The sequence below is a fragment of the Macaca thibetana genome, chromosome 4, assembly GCF_024542745.1.
Source record: "Macaca thibetana thibetana isolate TM-01 chromosome 4, ASM2454274v1, whole genome shotgun sequence".
NCBI lineage: Eukaryota > Metazoa > Chordata > Mammalia > Primates > Cercopithecidae > Macaca > Macaca thibetana.
The window spans coordinates 151,243,782-151,264,953 of NC_065581.1; the positions used below are offsets into that span (position 1 = coordinate 151,243,782).

A 21,172-nucleotide genomic window follows, 5' to 3' on the forward strand; every position below is an offset into this window, starting at 1 on the left:
GGCATACATGTGTAGAACATGCAAGTTTGTTACATAGGTATACACGGGCCATGGTGGTTTGCTGCACCTATCAACCCATCATCTAGGTTTTAAGCCCTGGATACATTAGGTATTTGTCCTAATAGTCTCCCTCCCCTTGTTCCCCACCCCCCAACAGGCCCTGGTGTGTGATGTTCCCCTCCCTGTGTCCATGTGTTCTCATTGTTCAACTCCCACTTATGTGTGAGAACATGTGGTGTTTGCTTTTCTGTTCCTCTGGTAGTTTGCTGAGAATGGCGGTTTCCAGCTTCATCCATGTCCCTGCAAAGTACATGAACTCATTCTTTTTTATGGCTGCATAGTATTCCATGCTGTATATGTGCAACATTTTCTTTATCCATTCTATCGTTAATGGACATTTGGGTTGGTCCCAAATCTTTGCTATTGTAAACAGTGCTGCAACAAATATCTGTGCATGTGTCTGTATAGTAGAATGATTTATAATGCTTTGGGTATATACCCAGTAATGGGATTGCTGGGTCAAATGGCATTTCTGGTTCTAGATCCTTGAGGAATCGCCACACTGTCTTCCACAATGGTTGAACTAGTTGACAGTCCCACCAACAGTGTAAAAGCATTTCTATTTCTCCACATCCTCTCCAGCATCTGTTGTTTCCTGACTTTTTAATGACTATTATTCTAACTGGCATGAGATAGTATCTCATTGTGGTTTTGATTTGCATTTCTCTAATGACCAGTGATGATGAGCTTCTTTTCATATGTTTGTTGGCTGTATAAAAGTCTTCTTCCGAGACGGGCGGATCACGAGGTCAAGAGATCGAGACCATCCTGGCTAACACGGTGAAACCCCGTCTCTACTAAAAAAAATACAAAAAACTAGCCAGGTGAGGTGGCGGGCGCCTGTAGTCCCAGCTACTCGGGAGGCTGAGGTAGGAGAATGGCGTAAACCCGGGAGGCGAAGCTTGCAGTGAGCTGAGATCTGGCCACTGCGCTCCAGCCTGGGCAACAGAGCGAGACTCCGTCTCAAAAAAAAAAAAAAAAAAAAAAGTCTTCTTTTGAGAAGTGTCTCTTCATGTCCTTTGCCCACTTTTTGATAGCGTTTTTTTTTTCTTGTAAATTTGTTTAAGTTCCTTGTAGATTCTGGATATTAGATCTTTGTCAGATGGATAGATTGCAAAAATTTTCTCCCATTCTGTAGGTTGCCTGTACACTCTGATGATAGTTTCTTTTGCTGTGCAGAAGCTCTTTAGTTTAATTAGATCCCATTTGCCAATTTTGGCTTTTGTTGCCATTGCTTTTGGTGTTTTAGTCATGAAGTACTTGCCCATGCCTAAGTCCTGAATGGTATTGCCTAGATTTTCTTCTTGGGTTTTTATGGTTTTAAGTTTTATGTTTAAGTCTTTAATCCATCCTGAGTTAATTTTTGTGTAAGGTGTAAGGAAGGGGTCCAGTTTGTTTTCTGCATATGGCTAGCCAGTTTTCCCAGCACCATTTATTAAATAGGGAATCCTTTCCCCATTGCTTGTTTTTGTCAGGTTTGTCAAAGATCAGATGGTTGTAGGTGTGTGGTGTTATTTCTGAGGCCTCTGTTCTGTTCCATGGATCTACATATCTCTTTGGGTACTAATACTGTGCTGTTTTGGTTACTGTAGCCTTGCAGTATAGTTTGAAGTCAGGTAGTGTGATGCCTCCAGCTTTATTCTTTTTGCTTAGGATTATGTTGGCTATATGGCTCTTTTTTGGTTTCATATGAAATTTAAAGTAGTTTTTTCTAATTCTGTGAAGAAAGTCAATGATAGCTTGATGGGAATAGCATTGAATCTATTAATTAGTTTGGGCAGTATGGCCATTTTCACAATATTGATTCTTCTTATCTGTTAGCATGGAATTTTTGTCCATTTGTTTGTACTATTCTTGTAATAGGGAAAAAGTCTCATGAGATCTGATGGTTTTATAAAGGGCAGTTCTCCTGCACATACTCTCTTGCCTGCCACCATATAAGACATGGCTTTGCTCCTCCTTCGCCTTCCACCATGATTGTGAGACCTTTCCAGCCATGTGGAACTGTAAGTCCATTAAAACTCTTTTTCTTTATAAATTACCCAGTCTTGGGTATATCTTTATTAGCAGCATGAGAACAAACTAATACACTACTGAATCATAAATACTGATCCAACAATCAATTTTCAGCACCTCTGATATGTGATCACTCTGCTGCAGCTGACACCAGCGACATCTCCAGCCCCTCTTGGCTTCTGTGCCTCCGTTGACACCATGCTTCCCCGTGGCCTCCTCCTACTCCAATGCTGCCACAGTTTCCTCTCCAACAGGCACTTCTTCACCTCCTCTTATAAACACTGCTGTTCCTTGCAGTTCTGTTCTGGGCCTCTTATCTTCCCACTTCACACATTCTTCCCCAGTGGTCTCATCTACGTACCTTTGATTGGTTTTCTACTATTTGCTACTGACTTCCAGATCTTATATCCAGTTAATTACTCACAACTCAAAACCCTTCAAAGTTCTCTTGGAACCTTGAGAGTAATTTGCTTTGGAACCCAGTTATGCCTTTAATCTTCGGCCTGCCACCTCCATGTTTTTCCTGAACTAGACCTCTGGCTCAAAAATGACCATTGCTATGGTTTGAAGTTTCTTCCCTAACCCTCCTTATTCATATATTGAAATCCTAACCCCTAAGGTATCAGGAGGTGGGGCTATTGGGGGGTGATGAGGTTATGAGAATAAAGCCCCCATTAATGGGATCAGTGCTCTTATAAAGGGTATTCCAGTGAACCCCCTCTCCATTTTGACCATGTGAAGACACAGAGAGAAGATGGCTGTCTATGAACCAGAAACAGGCCCTCACCAGACACTGAATCTGCTAGTGCCTTCATCTTGGACTGCTCAGCCTTCAAAACTGTGAGAAAAACTTTCTGTTATTTATAAGCTATTCAGTTTATGGCATTTTGTTATAGCAGCCCAAACAGACTAAAACAACCATTGAGCATCTAAGTCATCACCACAATCGCTGTAATCAATCCTATTATATTGCCAGCGTTTTTAAAATTGGTTATCATGACCCATTACTAGTTCTAGAATTAATTTCGTGGGTCACAATTGACTTTTTAAAGAATAGAACAAAGAATAGAATGGAATGGAACAGAAATAGCAGAATGCTTGCCTCCCTAGTAAGTATTGTTTTAAGATTTTTTAGTGTGTGTGCATTATGTTATAATAAACATTTTATTTTTTTATTGTGGCTCATAGACAAAAGTTTAGTACCCACTGGATTAGACCTCTGTGTCTTCCAGAGCATCCTGAATCAAATTATAAGAAACACAATTTGGAAACTAAATTTTCTGGGTTCAGTCACAGGTTCTGGTGCTTACTAGCTGTGTTTTCTTGGGAAAATTACTTAACCTCTCTATTTCTCAATTTTCTCATCTGCAAAATGGATTTAAAAATTGTATATCCTCATGGACCTATAGTGAAGATTAAATGAATTAATACAGTTCTTGCCTGACATGGATGAATGCTTTCTAAGTATTGTCTACTCTTAAACAATAAAATATCTAAATACTCTATTAAAGTTATCAAAATCATGAAAGTACATGAGAGATACTGAAACATAAGCATATTGTATATAATACGAAAATAGAAAAATTCATCAGATTGCTTTACCTAAAACAATCGCACTTTGAAAGACTTTACATTCATTCAGTGCCCTTTCTTGGTTTGGCACTCTTCTTCACCATTTTAAGGATTTTTTCAATCAATTCTTTTGAGGACATTTTGACTTAATTTTTATAAGTCTAATAAATGATTATCAGATTTGGATTTTATTTATATCATGTGGGCATGGAAGTTTTCTATGCATTATCCATGCTCCCTTCTTCCTTCTTACCCTGATATCAGTAAGAGATATACTTCTAGTCTACACATCCCCATACTTCTGGAAAGGGACTGTATCCACCACCTAAGCCAATGCTTCCAGCTTTTTTTGTGTGTGTGTGTGATGTGACAAAAAAAATAGTGCTTGTATAGCACTGTAGGATAAAAGGAAGAGGCCGCTCTGCTTGGAGATGACTGGTCAGATGTGACAGTGGCTTTGGGGCAAGAACAAATGGCAGCCCTAAGGCCTGAAGGGATCCATATCTCTACATGTGCAACCCATTCTCAGCGTAAGATGGAAACCTCTGTATTCTAAACCAAGAAGTGCATGTCTTTCCCATTGCCACAATTACCAGTTCAGCATGGGCCCATGATCAAGTCTGGCCAAGGAAACTGACAAGAACAACTTAGACCCCATCATATCTTCCTCTGTCTTACTAGATGAGAAGAAGGACGACCATTGCCCTAATTGATGCCAACTTTAGGATGACACTAACTCTGTGGATGGTAGAAAATGTCATCTAAGGAACCTGGCTCTGACAAAACTGCAGAGCTGCTGCATCAGCCAACCCTGAAGTCTACCCTATTCTAGATTCCCTGTTAAGAAGATAATAAATGTCTTTATTGCTTAAGCCATTTTGAATTATGATTTCAGTTACATTCAGCCCAAAGCATCTTAGCTGATTCAATGGCTTGTTCTGTTTTATAGATTTTTCAAAACTGCAATTCACAGAATTATATTGTACTATGAAATATAAAGTATTACATACAACTTTGATAATTGGTGTTATGGACCACAGAGCACAGATAATCATAAGTGTTTAAATTTGGGGTTTTAGTCTCTTCTCAGACCCCCATTAACCCTTCCTTGGAAAAGCTTATTGCTAACTAGAGGTTTTTTGCCCCATCTATACCTCATTTAGATTCTTTAGCTTTTTGGTGGAATCAAAAAGCACTTCCCTAAGTCTGGGTAATTTCAACATGTAAGCTGCTGGAAGCCAAAATGACACCTACCTGCGTAACTGCTTTTTTTGGTAGTCCATAGGGAACTCTGGCACAGGAATTTTATATTTACTATAAAAAGATTTAAGTTCATAAAACAAGTAACTGTGGACATGTGTATTAATCCATTTTCATACTGCTATAAAGAACTGCTCGAGACTGGGTAATGTATAAATAAGAGAGGTTTAGTTGACCCCACAGCTCAGCATGACTGGGGAGGTCTCAGGAAACTTATGACCATGGTAGAAGACAAAGGGGAAGCAAGGCACCTTCTTCACAAGGCAGCAGGAAGGAAAAGTGCTGAGCAAAGTGGGGAAGAGCCCCTTATAAATCCATCAGATCTCGTGAGAACTCACTCTATCACAAGAACAGCATGGGGGAACCACCCCCATGATTCAATTACCCCCACCTGGCCTCTCCCTTGACAAGTGGGGACTATGGGGATTATAATTCAAGATGAGGTTTGGGTGGGGACACAAAGCCTAATCATATCAACATGTGAGCCCCAGTGCCCTCAAAATGGCCCATAATTGATTGTGCTGGCTTTCATAGTATGGCCATCTTGAATGTGTCAAAAATCTACAACTGCCACAACTAGGAAAAGGCCAGGGCAAGCACCATAGGAGTTTTTTTGTATGTTGGCCATTGCTCTCCCAGCTGTTCTTCAGGCGGCTATCTGGCATCATCCTCCAAATGTATTGGCATCCATGGAGCAGAAGGCCTGGAAACTCACAAAAACCCCTGTGTGGCCAGCATTTCAAAGCCCCTCCTAACTGACAGAGGATGGACAATGGGTTCTAGCTCCTGCTTGTGTCTCAGCAGGCGAGTGTATGCCAAAGGAGAGGAGTGGACTTAGTTTACAGAGCCCTAAACAGTGGTTGGGACAGTAACAAAGCAGTTCTGAAGATCCCAACCACATAGCTGCCCCTACATTTTTAGGCAGCTTTGAATGACAAATGGTAGCAAACTCACATCTTCGGTCTTGCAATCACTGTAGAGGAACTCCCTCCGTCTTCTCTGCCACTGGAATTCATCTAGAAGAAGCACATCTAGCTATGAGTAGGGGTCACTGGATTGGCTAGCCTATTCTTACAAACTCCCAGACTGCTTTTTGTTTGTGTGTCTAATATTAAAAATATTAAGGAGCTGAAGAACCTTGGCTGCTCTGACCCCTGGACTTCCCTTATGCATGAAGAACTTCCACTCCTAACTCAGCTGTTTGAATTTAGCATCTACAGAGCAACTCCCCTTGGGGAAGGATGACTGAGATAGCACAGGTTCTGGGGGCCCCTTCATGAGAACCTCTGCATTTCCATCACTTGAAGATACAGGGAGGCCAATCCTCTACCTATTCCCAAGGCCAGTTCCAAGTTCTTGTCCCCAGGGTGTCTGACGCTTCTTTGAGGAAAACTTAACATATGTATTTGTTTCAACTAGGGTATGCCCTGCCCTTTTGCACAGTTAATGGCAGTTTCACTCCCTAGAGAGGAAGACAGCATTTGGACTTGATGCCCTTCATTTGAAAAAAATTTATGAAATTATTTATAAAAATAAAGCAAGTAACCATCCATTGTTCTCAGAGATTAGTCTGAGGTCACTGAAATCTATGACAGATGCTAAAGCCTAGGATTTTAAGGATTATGGAGAACAATAAACATGGACTAAATGTAGATTTAGATCCTTCCCTGAAAAAAAAGAGAGAGAGAGAAATAGAAAAGATTTTCAATAGAAGAAAACTTAGGTGGTGGCCCTCTTACGAAATTATTTATTACTGAAGATCTAGATTTTGAGAATTATACTATCACTGACAGCACTGCTTTTCTAGGCCATAATGTCCTTGGTTATTTATATGGAGCACATAATCTGTGTGCAGTTAAAAGAAATAGACTATGTATATTCTTGGATGTACATTGAGACGACAGCACTTGTTCTGGGCAGAGCATGTGGCTGATGCCAGGGCCTCTCCTTACCTGGCACCTTGAAGACTCCTTGATGGGAATAGTAACAGCAGCAGCAAACGGGCTGCTTCAGCAGACCATTACATTTCCTCATCATGTAACTATGGCCCTTTTAGACAAATCACCTCAGTAGTCTTTTTTTTTTTTTTTTTTTTTTTTTTTTTTTGAGACGGAGTCTCGCTCTGTCGCCCGGGCTGGAGTGCAGTGGCCGGATCTCAGCTCACTGCAAGCTCCGCCTCCCGGGTTCACGCCATTCTCCTGCCTCAGCCTCCCGAGTAGCTGGGACTACAGGCGCCCGCCACCTCGCCCGGCTAGTTTTTTGTATTTTTTAGTAGAGACGGGGTTTCCCCGTGTTAGCCAGGATGGTCTCGATCTCCCGACCTCGTGATCCGCCCGTCTCGGCCTCCCAAAGTGCTGGGATTACAGGCTTGAGCCACCGCGCCCGGCCACACCTCAGTATTCTTAAATGTATCACAATGGAGATCCTGAAGAGATCAAAGAATAGATGGAATGGGAGTCTCTTAAAAAGAAATATGACTTGGCCGGGTGCGGTGGCTCACACCTGTAATCCCAGCACTTTGGGAGGCCGAGGCAGGTGGATCACGAGGTCAGGAGTTCAAGACCAGCCTGGCCAAGATGGTGAAACCCCATCCCTACCAAAAATACAAAAATTAGCCGGGCGTGGTTGCAGGTGCCTGTAATCCCAGCTACTCGGGAGGCTGAAGCAGGAGAATCACTTGAACCTGGGAGGCAGAGGTTGCAGTGATGGCGCCCCTGTACTCCAGCCTGGGCGACAGAGCGAGACTCTGTCTCAAAATAAATAAATAAATAAATAAATAAATAAATAAAAATAAAATAAAATAAAGAAATATGACTTTACTTTTATCCTCCAGCCTGTGAATTGAAATATTCATATTATAAGCATGTGTAATGGATATATACTTAGTACTCTTTTTGTTTAACTGATGTATAATTTCTGTACAACATGCTGCACTGCACATATTTTAAAAATACAATTTGATGTTTTGACCTGCATATACACTTATGAAATCATCCACACAATCACAATAATGAATATATCCATAAATTCCAAAAGTTTCCCCTTGCCTCTTTGTAATCCTTCCCTTTCTGCTCCTCCCACTGCTCCTCCCATCTCCAAGCAACCACTGAAGTGCTATCACTAAGTGCATTTTCTAGAATTTAATATAAATGAAATTATACAGTACGTATTTATTTTTGTCTAGCTTCTTTTACTTAGCACAATTGAGACTCATCTATGTTGCTTCACATATCAATAGTTCGTTTTTTAATGCAGAATGCTATCACACTGCATGGCTATATCACAATTTGTTTAGCCATTCACCTGTTAATGGACAGATTGTTGGGTTTTTTCAAGTCTTTTGCTATTATAAATTAAGCCCCTGTGAACATTCATGTACAAATCTTTGTATGTTTATATCCTCTTATTTCTCTTAAATAAATACTTACGTGTGGAATGGCTGGATCACAAGATAGATGTATGTTTAACTTTAAAAAAAAAATTAGAGACAGGGACTTGCTAGATTGCCCTGGCTGGCCTCAAACTCCTGGGCTCAAGTGATCCTCCCACCTAAGGCTCCCGAAAAGCTGAGACTATAGGCACATGATACTGTGCTTTTTTTTTTTTTTTTTTTTTGAGGAAGAGTCTTGCTTTTGTCGCCCAGGCTGAAGTGCAGTGGTGCCATCCGATCTCACTACAACCTCCATCTCCTGGGTTCAAGCGATTCTCCTTCCTCAGCCTCCCAAGTAATTGGGATTACAGTGCCCACCACCATGCCTGGCTAATTTTTTTTGTATTTTTAGTAGAGATGGAGTTTCACCATGTTGGCCAGGCTGGTCTTGAACTCCTGACCTCAGGTGATCCACCCACCTTGGCCTCCCAAAGTGCTAGGATTACAGGTGTGAGCCACTGCGCCCCGCCGAATGTTTAACTTTTATAAGAAACTGTCAAATTGTTTTCCGTATTGGTTGTGCCATTTTACATTCTCAACAATGGTGCATAAGAGCTCAAATTGCCCCACGTCTTTGTTAACACTTGAGGTGATCAGTCTTTCTAACTCTGGTCATTTTAACAGGTGTATAGTGGCATCTCATTGTGGTTTTGATGTGCATTTCCCTAGTGACTGAGGTTGAGCACCTTTTAAAGAACCTGACATCTGCCAATCTTCTTTGAAGTGTCTTTTCAAATTCTTTTGAAAAGTTCAAAAGAATTCAAGTTCTTTTGCCAATTTGTAGTGTACATATATATATAATATTCTTTCATAAAAACATATATTTTTGGCTACTCATTCTAGATCAATATGAGGAGGCAGATTACTACCTAAGAGGTCACCAACCTCTTATCCCCACAGCTACTAAACACACTTTACAAGTAGAAAATTTGTAAAGCTTCAGCCCATTCAAGGAGTAGAACATAGAGTTCTATTCTATGTTTGGAACATGGAGTTCCAAAAGTTTCCACTGTCTCAGGAATCATATACATAGTTTGGAATTTAGATGGCCTTGGGGCAGAGCGTGGGAAAAGTCAACTATGAGTTGTGCATAGATCCTAGGACCAGTGTGTACAAGTGGCATCCAAAGATAACTGAAAATAAAGGAGGTTAGAAAGTCAACTGCTGGGCCGGGTGTTGTGGCTCATGCCTGTAATCTCAGCACTTTGGGAGGCCAAGGCGGGTGAATCACGAGGTCAGGAGTTCGAGACTAGCCTGGCCAACGTGGTGAAACCTCATCTCTACTAAAAATACAAAAAATTACTGAACATGGTGGTGGATGCCTGTGATCCCAGTTACTCGGGAGGCTGAGGCTGGAGAATCACTTGAACCCAGGAAGTGGAGCTTGCAATGAGCCGAGATCGCACCACTGCACTCCAGCTGGGGTAACAGTATGAGACTCCATCTCGAAAAAAAAGAAGAAGAAAAAAAGTCAACTGTTGTTTCTAAGTGGCTCTGGGATAAAGGGCAACATTAGGGTCTTTTTTATTTGCTTTTGTTCTCTTTGCTAACATGACTCACAGGAGGGTGCCACCCCTCATTATCTGCTGCACTGCACGGTGGCAGCAAGAGGCACATGAGACAACTGGGCCCCAACAAATTCACTGGATGTTAATCCCAGGGCTCTCTTGAGAATGCCAATCTTAAGAAGGTTCACAGAGGCCTAAAATTAAGCAGACTGGACACAGAGTGGGAGGGGTGTTACTGCTGGGAGTAAGTGGCTATGATTCAGTAGGCATGGTACTGCCCAGTGTGGCCAACAGAGCATTTCAAAGATGGCTGCAATAATCCTTTCAATCCGTAATGTTTTTCTGAAATGTTGCCTTGACATTGGAGTAGTGGGCTCTATGTCCCCCCATCTTAAATGTGGGTGCACCTTTGTGACTGCTTCATCCAAGAAGGGCTGTAGAGGTAAAGTTATGCGACTTCTGAGGCAAGATCATAAAAATGCCACCTTCTTCAACTCTGTTGGTACATCCATTCTTAGAAGCCATCTAACCATTCTTTGAGGAACACTAAGGAACCACATGGGGAGTCTTAAAGTCTATTACCACAAATAATTTATTTACAAAGCGGTAAATGAAAACTACGCAGTGGAGAAACCTGGTAGACACCACCTTGACCTAGTTTTCAAAGTTAACAAGACCGACAGACAAGGAAAATAGATTAATGCATCTCCTGTCATGGTCACTAAGGACACATCATCACTCCTGTGGTATTTCTGCAGACATCACAGCTAAGTGTAATATATGATCCTGGATTGGATCTAAAATTAGCAGAAAAATTAGCTGTAAAAATATACTGGGATAGTTTGTAGGAATTTTAATACAAACCCTGAATTAGATAAGTTTTATATAGATTTCCTAATTTTGATGACTTTATCTGATTATGTAAGGGAATGTCTTAGTTCTTAGGAAATACACACTGAAATGTTTCCAACCTACATTTAGGAAAAACAAAAACAAAAACAAAATGTGTGTGTGAATAATTGGCGAATCTGGGGAAATGGTATACAGAAGTTTCTCATACTATTGTTGCAATTATTCTGAAAGTTAACAATTATATAAAAATTGAAAGCTCTCCCCAACCCTCTAAAAGAAGGTAAGGACTTAAGCATTCATGGGATAGGGCTGGTTTGGACATTGGCAATACTTACTCCTACATGTTTCTCTGGATCTAGCAACATTCTCAGGCTGGCTGTGTTTTAGAAAATAACAGATGATCCTCAGGGAATGGGAATGAACTACAGAGGGATGTTACTGATATTTAGACAGGGGTTTGGACCAGCAAGGGTCTCCCTACAGCAGAGGGTGGCCAGTCTGTGCAAGCTCTTCCTTCTGTGACACCTTGTGGCAATGAAGAGCTATTGCGGACCTCAGTGCCATCTGTTCACAGGACAGACCTGCTTTTAATTCTGTCATCTCCTAGAGTTCTTCGACAATTTGAGAGGAAAGATGTTTAGGAAGGGATACAATCCTTCCAGTTAATACGGCATGTGAAACTTCAAACTAGAAATGGGAAAAATAAGAGATGTAACAGTGCTTGTGTCCTTAGTTTATAAAGTAATGCCAATCATATTTCTGTAGCTTTATTGTACAACAATTGTGTCAAAAACTATGCAAGTATTAAGATATAATGACAAAAGTATGATTGAACAGTTCTCTCCAATGCGAAAAGTGCAACTGCAAAGCAAAGTTGTGTAATAGTGTCTTTGCACATTAATGTGTTCTTGAAAAGCTGAGTAAACTGAACTTTCATAACTGCAACCATATTTTCACTGCACCTTGAGCATTTAGAATAATATTATAGGACGAAATTTTGAAATGTGAAGTCATAGAAACTTTTTATTTATCTAAATATTCAGTCTCTGAAAAAAATCATGTTTTGCTAAAGTACAGTATTCCTACAAAGTTAGATGTTTACTTAGTTAGAAGCGAGTGATAAATCATGTAAGCTTAAGAGCTTACATGTTTAAAATTGTGGACCACATAATACGCAATTAGTTTGTATAACACTTAATTTACTGATAAGAAGAGTGAATTTTTGTATTTTATTTTGAATTTGCATTATGTAATAATAAAATCTGTTTGGGTTATAAGTAAGAGAGATCCATATCAACTAGTTCAAGCAAAAAATGGGAATTTATTGGCCCATATAACTGGGGAGTTTAGAGGCAGTGCTAGCTTTCAGGCATGGCTTAATCCAGGGGCTCAAATGTTTTCTTTCTAGCTAGCTAACTAGCTAGCTCTCCCTCTGTCTATCATCTATATCTCTTTACTTCCCTCTATATTTTTCTCAGTTCCTCTTTGTACAAACAGGCTTCTCCTTAAGGTCAAGGGAGACAGCCAAAAGCAAATAGAGTAAGTTTCTCCAGTTTGCTCTGTCAGCAATGTCTGGGGAAAATATTCTGGCCCAATTTGGATTACAAGCACACGCCTGGAATGGGAGGATGGAGGCTATGTGCTTTACAACCCTACCAGGATCCTGGCCCAGGATGAGTGGCCAAACAGGATGTTAGGAGTTATAGTTCACCCAAAGAACCAGAAGATGAAAGAAAGAAAGAAAAAAAGGTAGTAAACCGACAAAAACTATAGTTACCACTGTCCCCTATGCTTCAATAATGTACACTTTTATAATTCTAATGGACATAGAGATAACTATGCATCAAAAGCTTTTTAAGGTAAATATTGGACCAATGCATGAAGACGTATTTTAATAGATTTAAAGAAAGCACTATTTGAAACAGCCAAAAGGTTTTTTAATCTAACAGGGTTTAGTTAAATCTTAATTTATTTTTTTTTATTTTTTTTATTTTTTTTTATTTTTATTTTTATTTTTTTCAAATGTTTATTTTATGTACAAAGAACTATCATGGTTTTTCACTGAGTAGATGGCCTTGGATAATGCTTTGAAGGAAGATCATTTAGTCCAACTTAATGAAACCGATATCCTTCGCGTACTGACGGAAACACTGGCGGCACATAGTGAGGCCATATTTCCGGATCAGACCGTTGCCGGTTTGAACACACGCGACAAGAGCGAGAACCCTGGCGAATTTTCGCGGGTGGCTCCAGTACAGCTGCTGGTGACCCATCTTGCTCTCCGAAGTGCAACGAGGTAAAAGGCTAAATCTTAATTTATGCATGAAATGTTTTTGCATGTATTTATACAGAAATGTATTATTGAGAGGGGAAAGGCAAATTTAATACATTATGTATTTATAAGACAGCATATAAACAGTAAGTCCCAATTTTTGTTTTACAACATATATCCTCACCTGCTTACATAGACTTATGTGTATTTCTTTTTTGTTTGTTTTTTTTGAGACGAGTTTCACTCTTGTTACCCAGACTGGAGTGCAATGGTGCGATCTCGGCTCACTGCAACCTCCATCTCCCAGGTTCAAGTGATTGTCCTGCCTCAGTCTCCCAAGAAGCTGGGATTACAGGCAGACGCCACCATGCCCGGCTAATTTTTGTATTTTTAGTACAGATGGGGTTTCCACTATGTTGGTGAGGCTTGTCTCAAACTCCTGACCTCAGGTGATCTGCCCGCCTCAGCCTCTCAAAGTGCTGGGATTACAGGCGTGAGCCACTGCGCCCGACCAACTTATGTGTATTTCAAAAGTAAGGAAGTGTGTGTGACAAAATGATATTAAGGGCTGGGAAGAGAGATGCATGATAAAAATTTATTTCCTTTTTGTCTGTATTTTCTTATTTTCTATTAAATGACATATAAAACAAAACTCAAATTCCCTACAACTCAAAGTTTTATGCATTCAACCCTAGCTACAAATATAATCCGTTCCTGGCCAAGTGTGGTGGCTCACGCCTGTAATCCCAGCACTCTGGGAGGCCGAGGTGGGCAGATCACCTGAGGTCAGGAGTTCAGGACCAGCCTGGGCAACATGGTAAAACCCTGACTCTACTAAAAATACAAAAATTAGCTGGGCGTGGTGGTGAATGCCTGTAGTCCTAGCTACTCGGGAGGCTGAGGCAAGAGAATTGTTTGAACCCGGGAGGCAGACGTTGCAGTGAGCTGAGACCATGCCACTGCACTCCAACCTGGGTAACAGAGCAAGACTCCATCTGAAAAGTAATAAAAAAAAAAAATAATAAAAATAAACAAATACTAATCCATTCCAAACTATCATGGTGCCTAGTGGCAAAAGGCAGAAGTCAGGTCCCACTAACTTACCCAGTTAACATGAGCGAAATGATTCAATTTATAAGAAAATTTAAGCTAAAAATCTAAGTGGGCTACCCTGATGTGCAGAAAATGTTTGGATACCAAGCATTAGTCAATGAGTGGATCTCGGCTCATCTATATCAGAATTACTTTGAGAAGTTTGTTAAAATGCAGACTCCCCACATCTCAGTCCAGAACTTCCAATTCAGAAATATAGAAGGTAGGCCAAGGAACTGGCATAATAAATCAATTCCCAGGGAGTTTTTATATACACTGAAGCATGAAAACTCCTGTTTCAGAAATGATAAGGTAGAAACAGTATAAAAGGGAAGTGATCGGTCTGCCAAGAGAGACTTCCCTACATCATTTATGTTACAATCATTATTAATAGCACAGTTGCCTTGTATAACATTTTGACTAAGAACATTAATCAGAAAAGTATAAAGTTGTCATTAAACATTTGAAAAATAGAGTAATTTTATTACATGTAGGGCTCAACATTTTTTTTCCCAGTAAAATACGCTCCAAATTTTTAGGGATTAAAATTCATAAAATTCACAAACTTCTTACTACAGAAACCATCCTAGGATCTCATCTATGTTGTTAACAAAAGTCTTGAAAATATGATTGTTCTTGGAAAAAAAAAAAAAAGAAAAGGCATGTAAAGAGGGAGGGAAGAAAGAAAGAAAGAAAAACTCATCAGAACTTTGCTGGGCACCAAAAGAGAACTTAGGGAAAGCATTTTTAAAGTCATAAAATTCCATCAAGGGTAGTCTCTAAATGATTTAAAATATAATTTTAATAAACCAAATTTCAATTTACAAATTAACTTATGGGGAATCTACAATTTTAGGGAATACCTATTATCCTAAAATTTTAAGATAATAAAATGAAGAAATAAAATGATCCAATTAAACTTGCTTCAACCCTCTACCTAGGTAATGTGCATTTGCAAGTATATTGTAATGGAAAGCAGTGAGTAATAAAGGAAACAAACGGAAAATTTTTGTTTAGTAGAGTAAAATGTGTTAAGCTAAATTCTGGTAAATCTTTATTATAAAGACACTGAATAATTTTCTATTGGGAAGAGCAAAAGTCTTCATTGCTTGCTATAAGTACTTTTAAAGTACTTGGAAATATATTGTAAAGGAAAACAGCAAAATACAAAAATTAAGTGACCTTTTCAGTTATTTCCTTCTTTAGTGTCTATAGTGTCACAAGAGTTGAAAGAAAATTTTTAAGATGGGAGAGCTTCAGTGTACCAGACTGCAGTTATGTAGCTCTCAGTTTATTCTTAAGTGACATAGTACTGATCCTTTTACTACGGTTGCATTAGAAAGGGTTCTCCAGAGAAACAGGACCACTATCAATCCGATGGAGTTTTCTAGTTAAACCTATCCAAAACTTATGTAAAATTTCCTAGGAATTTTCTGTTTCCCACCTATGATCAGAAAGAATCTAGGAGTCATCCTAATTTTGATATTTTATTCATTCAAATTAGGATGACTCCTAGATTCTGTGGGTTTACAATATAAAAAAATTCTCATTGCTTACAATGCTTTGGCATTACAGTTGACCCTTGAACAAAACAGTTTTGAACCATGTGGAATTGCATTTCAACCAAATGCAGCATTCCCTGGATGTAAAACCCATGTATATGGAGAGCCAGCTTTTTTTATACTGTGGTTCCGTATGATCAACAGTGGGACTTGAGTATGCATGGATTTTGACATATGCAGCAGGTTCGAGAACCAATCCTTCACGTTTACTGAGGGAGGGATGACTACATTTTGTCATGAACTGTAAAGCATTTAAGATTTTACCCTTCTTGCAAGCTAATAAATTAATCTGCTGGTTTCATGGATGCTGGCAGAAGTCACAAAAATTCTAGTTAGGAGACAAAGTACTTTATTGCTTATAGCACAGAAAGCAGCATGAGCATCAGCATATTTGTCAGTTCCTCTTGCCCCCAACTCCCACAGGGAATATATAATGGACCCAGATGCCCCCTGCACACTTAGTGGGTTGCACTGCAAAAGAGAAACCCAGATCCAAGGGTCCAAACTTCTTGAACTAGCAGCAAACAAGCCAATCTCCCTTACCCTGATATTGAGCAGTTACACAAGAGTCATTGTACAGTTACCCTGACCCACTTAATTGTCTATGTGTCTAGCTGCAAAAATGCTCAGTCTCAGGAGACAGGTAAAACTTGCAATCTGGCATACTTAGCAAGATTATGCAGGGACACTCAGGACCAAGACAGATCTTCCTCTTCTAACCACCCACCCTTACACGTTCTTGGTAGAACTCAAAATTTCATATGAATATGTGACTCCATTGACCACTATGATTAACCTGATGTATAGAGGCTTAATTCCATTTGTCTCATATAGCACTTAATTAAGGGACTATCAACAATACCCAAGCAGCAGGACAAAGTATTGACCTTAATCATGACACCCAGAGTTCTGAATACCATAAACCAACAGGGTCTACCTTGGAAAGTCAGTGGCTTTCTCCTTAAGACTCTCATTTAACCCTTCTACTTGGTTTGTGGCATTAATCCAGGCATAGCTGGATGTTTTAGGGATGGTTCAGAATCTGACATCTGTTGCAATTCTATCATCTATAACAATTCTGGTCAGTGAGTTGAGTTGGAGCTGACTGCCTTCTAACGCCCAGGTGATATCATTAATCACTTCAGCTGAACTCAGTGACAAACTCACTCTGTCACCAGGCTGGAGTGCGGTGCTGTGATCACGGCTCACTGCAACCTCCGCCTCCCAGGTTCAAGCAATCCCCCACCTCAGCCTCCTGAGTAGCTGGGACTACAGGTGTGCGCTACCACACCTGGCTAATTTTTTGTATTTTAGTAGAGACGGGGTTTCGCTATGTTGGCCAGGATGGTCTCAATTTCCTGACCTCATGATCCGTCCATCTTGGCCTCCCAAAGTGCTGGGATTACAGGCGTGAGCCACCGCGCCCAGCCTCAGGACAAATTTCTTACCACTTTTCTAATTATCTGACTCCCATTGTTGGGACAACCAACCACAAAGTACACACAAATAAGTCTGCTTTCCCGCTGGAAAGTTCCTCCAAGTAACTAGGGTGGCCCTATTTCAGAGAGCTGCCCACAGTCATCTGAGGTCTATGCAGTCTATTCCAGGTTCCTTAAACAATCTGAAAATTTACCCTATTTGCAAGCTAATAAGCTAGCCAGCCACAGTTTCATCATGCTAGTATTAGACTCAAGACTCCTATGTTAAGGGATAATTTATTACTCATGGCAATAGCAATGACCAGAGCAACAGTATTAATTTTTGTGCTGCTGTTCTGAACCCCAATTCCCATATGCCAACATGAAGATGCCACATAATACTTGTACTGGCAATGGACTGCAGTATAGTATAGTATAGTATAGTATAGTATAGTATAGTACAGTATAGTATAGTAGTACAGTATAGTAGCATAGTATAGTATTAGTATGGTCCAGTCCAGTCCAGTCTAGTACTTAGAGAACCTGATTCTTTTATAATGGGTAGTAATCATGCTTGTTCTTCTCTCCAGAGGGAGTCATTTTTACTATCTTGGAACGCTGTTCACTACACAAACATCACTGAAAAGATAGTTTCAGACAAAACCAGCACCTCTGTTCTCAAGATATTCAGAAACCCAGAAAATTGTCTCCCAAGGGAAGCCTGTAGTTGGGAGAAATTACGAGAAACCACTAACTTCTAATTCAGATTTTGCATGAGTTAGGATTATATTCAGCTACATATAACAAAATCTCAACTACAGTGGTTTACCTAAATGTTTTTTTCCATTTGTTTCATTTTTTTTTTTTTTTTCCTGCATGTCACCACAGTCCAGGAAGTACACAGTCCAGGTCTGGAACGGCTACATATGAGGTCATCAAGGACCCAGGTCCCTATCCTTCTGCTCCACTATTCTTGTCATGTGGCTTTCCACCCCATGGTCACAACATGCATACGCCACCTCCATCTGTACAGTTCTGGTGGTAGGTGGAGAAGAATAATGACTAGATTTTAAGGAAGGTTAAAAACACTAGGATAGGAGGCCAGGTGCGGAGGCTCCTGTAATTCCAGCACTTTGGGAGGCTGAGGCGGGTGATCACCAGGTCAGGAGTTAGAGACTAGCCTGGTCAACATGGTGAAACCCCACCTCTACTAAAAATACAAAAATTAGCCTGGGGGGGTGGAGGGCGCCTGTAATCCTAGCAACTCCGAAGGCTAAGGCAGGAGAATCTCTTGAACCCGGGAGGAGGAGGTTGCAGTGAGCTGAGATCATGCCATTGGGCTCCACCCTGGGCAACAAGAGTGAAACTCCGTCTTAAAGAAAAAAAAAAAAAAAAACAAACAAAACACTAAGATAGGAAAGAGGAAGAATTAAGAAAATTAAGATACACATGTAGGGTGATCAGGAGACACTAACAAGTTAATTTTCTCAGATGCAGTGTGAGTATAAAAATTAGAAAATTTGAGCAAGTGGGTGGATTAGATCAAAGTGATAGTTTCGAAGGTCATCTGCAAAGCATTAGTTAACAGTGTAACATGAATGTCTTGAAAGGTTTAATGTAACAGTAATTTAGTAGATAAGTTATAGTTCAAAAATATATTTTTAATGTAAATGGGTAATTTGAAATTTTGTTACACAAATGCACAGTTCAAAAGTACTATAATCTCTCATTGTTAGATGTTGCTATTCAGGTTTATGAATTACAGCTTGTAGTACTGTGTAAAGATAGGCACTATGCTTACAAGATCAGAATTCAGCTTGGGCTGTTGAGTTTACGACAACACTCTAGTGTGCCACTGTACTTCTCTACCTTCTGTATCACCGTATGGAATTGCTACACAAAATTAGCACTAAGAAACCTAAATTTCCTTAGAGTAGAAATAAGCTTACATGAATAATTCTCTTACAGGAATTAAAAATTAAACTATCTGCTGCAGTTGTCAGCAGGGTTTAATTTTTAGCATAAGCTGAGGCTATCAGTTTCTTAACAGTCCTATTCTTAAATAATCATTTATGTTTAAGAGATCATTTTACCGAACAATTTCAACACACTGAATATCTTCAAGATTGAAAAAATAAGCACCTAGAGATGGAGCAGAAACTAAAGAAAAACAATTTAAGGAAAAAGACAGTCCTTAACTATGCATGCATCCTATGAATTATCCATGCTTTCAGTTGGTTTCCTTTTACTGCATGCTGTCTAAAACTCCATATTTAAAAGGGTTTGATACAGAAGAGTTAGAATGTGGTCAATGAAATTTGGAGCTTATCAATGGGTTTCAATAACTGATGCCACTTTTAGCTCTGCTAACATAGTAGAGATTATAGACAGAATTCTCTTGGCCGACTCCTATCATTGGATAAAACTCCTTCTCCCACACCAGTTTCTAAAGGTAATACAACTTGCTTCTATTGGTTTAAATTATTAAATAACAAATAAGTTTCTCAGCCAGTCAAAAGATATGTCCAGGCTCTTCTTACAAGTTCAATGTTAGGTGCTGTGGATACAAAGAGTAATTAGTAATCGTCACTGTTATTATAGTAATCCTAATAATCCCTTATTCATATAGTTCTTCATTTTTAAAAAGTATTCCATATTAATTTTCTTATTTGAGATTCTCAATACTACTCTCTAAGTAATACTGCCCCATTTTACAGATAAGGCAATTCAAAAAAAGTTTTAGTGACTTGCCCTAAGTCACAGACACTAGAGAAACTATTATATGCAAGATAAACCTGGTTCCTTCACTTATGATACTCTATTCATAGTGGGACATTCAGACAAGTTGTGGGCAACTGCAACACGGTTAAGTGTTGAGCTACAGCATACAAGGTACATGGAATGGAGAACAGTCTTGGCTGGAGAGGGGTCAGGGAAGCCTTCCCAAAGGAAACAAAGTGTCATTTCAGACTTCATTGTGTTTGCCCTGGGTAAGAACATTCACTTCTACTAAATTCACTTATTCTGTTCTCAGAATCTTCCAAGTTGATTTTGTACTTGATAGAGCACAACTTAGAAGGTCAATTAACTTTACCTCTAGGCCAGTGCTTCACTCACCGTAATTTCTCTAGCAACTTCATCAGTCATCTGGGGTCTTGTTAAAAATACAGAGGAGGGGGCAGAGGGAGGGCAGGGGCCACCCTGGACTTTTTCTAAATCTCTTGGGGGTGAGGTTGGGAAAAATTGCTGCTTTAAGCATGAACACTTTCGGGATTTTGAAGTAAAACAGCAAAATAAAAAGGGTATTTTTGGTAGTGGCTCTAAAATTCCAGCATCAATACAGCTTTTTTTTTTTTTTTTTTTTTTTTTTTTTTTTTTTTTAAAGAGGGGTGTATTGTGGGGGAGGGGGAATCTTAAATTATATAATCGGGATGGGTGCTATGAAACAGGCTGTTAGCCTCTAGCCCTCACCTGCAAGGTGGCTGGCTTAAGGTAGGTGCTTGATAAATGTGTATTTACTGAACACAGGAACACATATATTCATAACTTCCAAGAGTTTCGAAAGCTTTCTGCTCCAATCTTCCAGTGTCTAGGCAGCAGCATCGCTGCAGAGTGGAACAGCAAAGGTGCGTGGAGTTTGCAGAATGAGTTCAAACCTCCAGACATTATCAGTTAGCAGTAAGAACAAGTTCCTTAATCTGTCTCCATCTATAATGAAGGAGTACAATTACCACTTACTTCCTAGAGTTGTTGGGAGCCTTAAGTGAGATTATTATAAATAGATTATCAATGAAATATAAATTTAAGTGCTTAGAACTGTATCTTATAAATGAGCTCCACAAATGCTTATTAAAACCCAAGCGGTACCCTCTCCCCTTAACATCAGTGATAGGTCCCTTTATACCTCCTACCCATTACGGGCCAAAACAATAATAATAATAATAATAATAATAAATGAACAAACGACAAACGAGAAAACTAGGCTACCAGGCACTGGGGCGATGGGCCGCAGCCCGGCGCGGTCGTGGGCCCGGAAGGGGCGCGGGAGTGGGCTCTCCCCGCCGTGCTCCCGGCACGTGGTCGGCTCGGGCGGGAGCTTCGCGGCAGTGGGGGAGGGGAGCAGCGTGGGA

At 39.9% G+C, this 21,172-nt stretch overlaps 1 long non-coding RNA gene and 1 pseudogene across 1 annotated transcript; both read right to left on the reverse strand.

Moving 5' to 3' along the window:
- Nucleotides 1–12,679: 12,679 nt before the first annotated feature.
- On the reverse strand, nt 12,680–13,011 carry LOC126952256 (40S ribosomal protein S29-like; annotated as a pseudogene).
- A 5,782-nt stretch (nt 13,012–18,793) lies between these two features.
- On the reverse strand, nt 18,794–20,945 carry LOC126952259 (uncharacterized). The gene is made up of 2 exons (XR_007724830.1): nt 20,514–20,945; nt 18,794–19,599 (listed from the first exon to the last, which is right to left on the reverse strand). It is a non-coding gene; the product is annotated as an uncharacterized LOC126952259 (long non-coding RNA).
- Between the last annotated feature and the right edge of the window lie 227 nt (nt 20,946–21,172).